Genomic DNA, 5,657 nt, shown 5'->3' on the forward strand with positions numbered 1-5,657 from the left:
TCCTTATATCCGTCACTGTTAGGTGGGCTTCCCCAGAAGCAGATCCGAGGAGAAGGGCTGAAGGCAAGTGGTTTGCCCGAGAAGTGATCCCAGGAAACAGTGGAACAAAAGTGGAGAAGTGAGACAGGACGGGAGGAAGCCAATCGGGGCTGCACTGAGCAGGTTAATGAGGCAAATGGGGCTTAGTCCCCCTGCGGACTTCCGGGAGATAGCAGAGCATGCCTCATCTTAGGGGTGAGGAAGGCAGAGCCTCATCTTAGGGGTGAGGAAGGCAGAGCCTCATCTTAGGGGTGAGGAAGGCAGAGCCTCATCTTAGGGGTGAGGAAGGCAGAGCCTCATCTTAGGGGTGAGGAAGGCAGAGCCTCATCTTAGGGGTGAGGAAGGCAGAGCCTCATCTTAGGGGTGAGGAAGGCAGAGCCTCATCTTAGGGGTGAGGAAGGCAGGATAACAACTTCCAGAAGTTGCTGGGCCTCCTCTCCTGAGTGCACATTTCTCTGCACTTCCATCCTGCCCCACTAGGGGCCCGTCCGAGAAAGCCCCAGGTCTTGTTACAGGTGTTTGCCACAGGAATGGGGAGTACCAAAGGATATGGGCAAAGCACCAACAAGTACCCCCAACATCCTCCAATACAAAAAAAAAAAAGCCATGATTACTGGAGATCAGTGAAATAGGAGACAAGAAGTTCAAGTCAAAGCCAGGAGGAATCCAAATGAAAACAGAGGCACGGGAACAGAGGGGAAAGTATAGACTCAAGAGATATCAAAGACCGTGACGGGGTCACTGATCAGATGTTGAGGTAAAGGATTTAGTCAAAGAGCTGGAGACTTTACGGAAGGGGTGTCTACAGTCCAGCCTGCCATCCTAAAATCCTCCATCATCTCTTGTGCTGGCCAGGGGCACTCCTGGTAGGAAAATCCAAACCAGGGCAATTCCAGTTCACAGAGCAAGGAAGACCCACCACGGCCCCAGGCATAGGGGTAGCTGTTCCTCCAACGGACTTCAGAATGAACGCTCAGCCTCTGTTTGTTGAACCTAGAATCCTAAGTCTCTAAGCGTCTGCATGGTTCCGATTATTTGAGAAAGTAATTTGACTAGCCATCAATAGGAAAACGCATCGTTAAACAGTGATATAAACATTCAATCAAATATTATGCAACCACTAAAAAAGATGGCTGTTGGATAGGTACTCATAAAGCTGGGTAACCAGACAAGAACAGCAAACATGAATTATGCTTATTGTTTACTCACCGTCGTCCCACACTAGTACTAAAGATCAACTAAGGCAGGAATCTTTCTTTGGGTCCATGCTGCATCAGCACCTAGGACAGTTCCAGGCACAAAACTATCCAGCAGGCAACAGGGTTACAATTCACAGGCTGGCATCCAATCACAAATTACTCAGCCTACCCTGGGTGGGGGTCGAGGGCTGGCCTCCATCACACCCACAGACTCCCCAAGGTTCTGGGTTCCCCAGTAGCTGCTAGGAGGAGCTAGGAGATCAAATAGCAGTACAGGAGGGAGCAAACTTTGACCAATGAAACCCAGGAGGCAGGAGGGAACTGGCAGATAAATGAGTGGACCTTCCTCAGAACACAGAGTTCTGTCTGAGAGGCACTAATTCTGCAGAGCCCCCATGCAACAAGCTGTGCTTCTGTAAAGCTGTGGCCCTCACCTTGCATTTGCTGTCTCTCCTTCTCTGCCTCACTTCCCTCTTTCCCTCCTTCGTCCTTCCTTGGGATCACACAGCTCAGTAAAGTATTGGTGTTTCCACTTTCTATCGGGCTCTGTGGCTGGGCTGAGAAAAGCGTCCCCAAATCTGTGACCCATGGAGTGGCTCTGGAAGGAGCTCTGCTTAATCCCAAAACTTACCAGCTTAAAACAATTACGTTGGTTATTATAGCTCACGATTTTGAGCGTCAGGAATTCAAGTGGGACCCAGCTAGGACATTCCTGTGCTCCATGTGCCATCCACTGGGGTCACTCAGTGGTATTCAGCTGGCTTCCAGGCTCCTCTGAAGGATCCAAACAGCTTCAGTGACACACCAGGTGCTCTGGGGGGAACAGCTGGAAGCTGGGCTCATTGGGACCCTCTCCCTCTCACCTCAGGGTCTCCCCACATGTCTCTCCAGCAGGGTCACTGGACTTCTTACATCATGGCTCACGGCTGTAAGAGCAAGAGTTCCAAGAGGCTGGAAGGGAGAAACTGCCCCGCTGCTTAAAGGCGAGGCCCGGAGCCAGCGTGGCATGACTTCTATGTCATCAGTTCCATGAGTCAAAGCGGTCACAGGCCAGCACAGGTTTGAGGAGGGGAGACAGCCCGCTGCGTCTCAGCAGTGGAGTGTCAGAAAGTTTGCAGCCATTTTGTAATCACCAGACACAGGCACACCAGAAACCGGGACCGAGACTGAAGCATTACAGTCGGAGGGACCCTTTCATCCGGTGGCATGATTTTCCCTATGCATGTATTACTTTTTTCAAATAAAAAAAATATATGGAGAGAGAGGAGGAAAGGAGGGACAATATCAATATGCTGACTCCTCGTCTTCTCCGGCGAAGAGTCAACAGAAAATGTCTTAAATTGATAAATCAAGAAACAGCTGCACAAGCATGTTATTTGGAGTTACAGAGATAAACACCAGAATGCCAAAAAATGGAAATATTTCAAGCAGTTGCCTCTGGGAAGTAGGGACGCAGGGAGGAGAGTGGGGAGAAGGGGCGAGGAACCGCTCCTTTCATTAGAAGCCTTTCCGTTCTACTTTTTACTGTGGGTACATATGACTTTGATAAAAAATTTAAGAAGGGGGAAAACATTTTTTTAAGTGGGGATGGTTATTTCTAAAGCTCTGTAATTAAACCTGAAAAAAATCTCATTTTGCTAAGTGGAAAAAAAAAAGAGCACAGCAATATTCATAGCATGGTTGCAAGTATGTTTAATAAAAAAGGAAGCAAACATATATGTGGGGGAGGGGAAGACGCTGAAGGACTGTTACCTACCAAATGAAAGTGGGTGGGTTTCTCTTCCATGTTTCCCAAATTTTCAGCAATAGGAATCTCTTACTCGCATAATGAAAAGAAATAAATTCACTACTTTAAATAAATGAACGGAGCAGTAATTAAATAAAAATGTCAGAAGAGTCTCTGAAGAACTTCCACTTTCTACACTAGCTCCTTGTTTTAATTTCCAGATCCTCCCAGGTAGAGAGACGGTTCTAGCGACGAGGGGGAGAATCTGTCCACAGACTCAGGCAGACTCTAGCCAGCCAGGTCTATGGACTTGTTTGGTTATAAAACCTTCCCAGAAAGAATTTATTCCAGGTAGTTTTAATTTAACTGAACATTGACTTTTGTAAGCCTCCAATGTATTCAGTTCTCAGTCTGAAATGCTCAGTCATAAAATAAATATTTATTGAGTACATACTATGTACCAGACAAAACGCTGGGGGCTGGGTTACAGTGATAAATGAGACAGGTAAAACCTCCATCCCATTAGAACCATAAATTAGTCAGGGAGACAGACAAGTGACTAGGCAATTGCAATATATTCCAATAGATGCTTTGATCGGGGAAAATGTAAGCGGGAGGAGGTAATCTGGAGGGCTTCCTGGAAGAGGCCACATCTAAGCTCAGACTCAGAGGATGAACCAGCATATCAGGCTAAAGGGGAAGAAGTGTTTCCAGCACAGAGAACACAATATGCAAAGGTGCAGGGACGAGAGAGAAGAGGGCACATTCAAGGAACCGAGACTGTTCCTTAAATAAGATGTCCTATGATCAGAGGCGTCTGACCCCAAGGACTGCTTGTTTGGGGACTGTGGGGCTGCACTGCCGCAACCATAATCCCAGCCCTGCCGCTTGCAAGCGGTGGACTCCGCCAAGGTATCGTCCTTCACCCCACTGTGCCCCAGTCTCCCTCTCGGTCGTCTTCCTGTGTTTGGGCTGCTCTAATAGAATATCACGGACGGAGCGGCTTAGAGACACAGACATGGATTCCTCACAGGCCTGGAGACTGGCCAGTCCAACATCAAGCTGCTGGCAGATCCGGTGTCTAGTGAGAGCTCACTTCCTGGTGCATAGATGGCACCTTCTCACCGTGCCCTCACGTAGCCGAAGGGACAAGGGACAAGCGAGCTCTCTGGTGTCTCTTTAGAAGGGTATTCCTGTCACGAAGAGGGCTCTATCCTCTGACCTAAGCACCTCCCAGAGGCCCCACCTCCGAATACAACCTTGGAGGGTGGGATTCAGCCTATGCACTGGGGGTGGGGGCGACTAAGACGGTCAGGCCATAGCACGGGCTCCTTCTTCCTCCCTATCCTCCTTCCCTCGCTTCCCTTCTGTCAAGAGCCCGCCCACCAAATCCTGCTCCTGGTCAGGAAGGAGCCTGACTTCCCGGCACACGACTTGCAGGAATTCAGGCCTGGGTGTTCCCTCTCCAGAGGCAATGTCTTACACCTCCAGGCGCAGCAGGCTCACTTCTCAGTCTGCATCACAGGATCAAGAAACAGTTGTGATGCCAAGCCCATGCCAGGCAAAGAGGCCCCTTCTGGGAAAACAAAGGTGAACCAGGCATCACCTCAGAGCTAGAGCGGCTGATCCAAAGAGAGGGCAGAAGGGGACGCAGCCAATTCCAGCGCACGCTGTTGGAGGCTGAGTGGGGTGGAGCTGGAGTTTACCAGGGAGGGCAGAACCCGCACTCTGGAATCAGACCCTGTCCCTGCCCTGCAAGTCCTGCAGCCTCAGTTTCTTCCTCTGTCATGGAAATCGTAAGGTGCATCTCCCAGAGTCGATTCTACAGCTGACACTGTGTCCAGCTTATCCGAGGTATGTGTACACTCCCTCCTCTCCTGTGCCAGGCCACCTAGTCCAGGAATGGCAGAGCCAAGAGCCCTCTCTTTTACCAAAATCAAAGCAAGTCTACAAAAGAGAAACAGCCCCATGCCCCCTCCTTCTACCATCTTCACAGTTCGTCTCTAAGGAATTCAATGCAAGAGACTGGCCCAGCTGAAATTATTCAAGATCGACCTTGAAATGGGGAACAAATTGGCTACAGCAGTCAGCGATTGGCAAATGCAACCTAAAGGCCCCAGGCAGCATTAGATCCTTCCACATTGACAGGAAGAGTCAATGTGCATCTTGGAAAATTCGGGGGGAAAAAGTAAAGGTCACCACATTTGCAGGCAGAATGGATTTTCTTGAGACCATTACAAACAGACTGCCTAAACTGCAAAGATTCAAAGCTTGACAGCTCCCGCAGAGCTTTGGGTGAAAGGAACCCCACCCACCCACAACTCGCAAACATCCAAGCTGCGGTCTGTCTGTGGGCATCTGAAGGTTGTCCCATCATCCATCCTCTTGTTGACATTACACAACCAGCCTGCGATGCCCTCATGAACTGGCAGTCCCGGATTGGGGCCACAGGTCTGAGCAGGCAGGGGAGCCAAGATGGCACAAATCAGTAAGATGGGTCCCAACATTTCTGTAGGGAGGGAGTCTTGGGCTGAAGCGGGAAGACCAAACCCCAAGGCCAAGTGCAGAAGGGAAGAGTGGGATCATACCTGGGAAAGAGACTTGGTAGAGAAAAAGACTGGGCACCAGCGGGCGACAGGCTAGGAAAAGAGCCTTGAGCAGCACTACTTGTGTTGTCTGTTTTTGTTACAGGA

Source organism: Rhinolophus sinicus, chromosome 10 (assembly GCF_057876585.1).
Source record: "Rhinolophus sinicus isolate RSI-liver-muscle chromosome 10, RSI-T2T, whole genome shotgun sequence".
Lineage (NCBI taxonomy): Eukaryota > Metazoa > Chordata > Mammalia > Chiroptera > Rhinolophidae > Rhinolophus > Rhinolophus sinicus.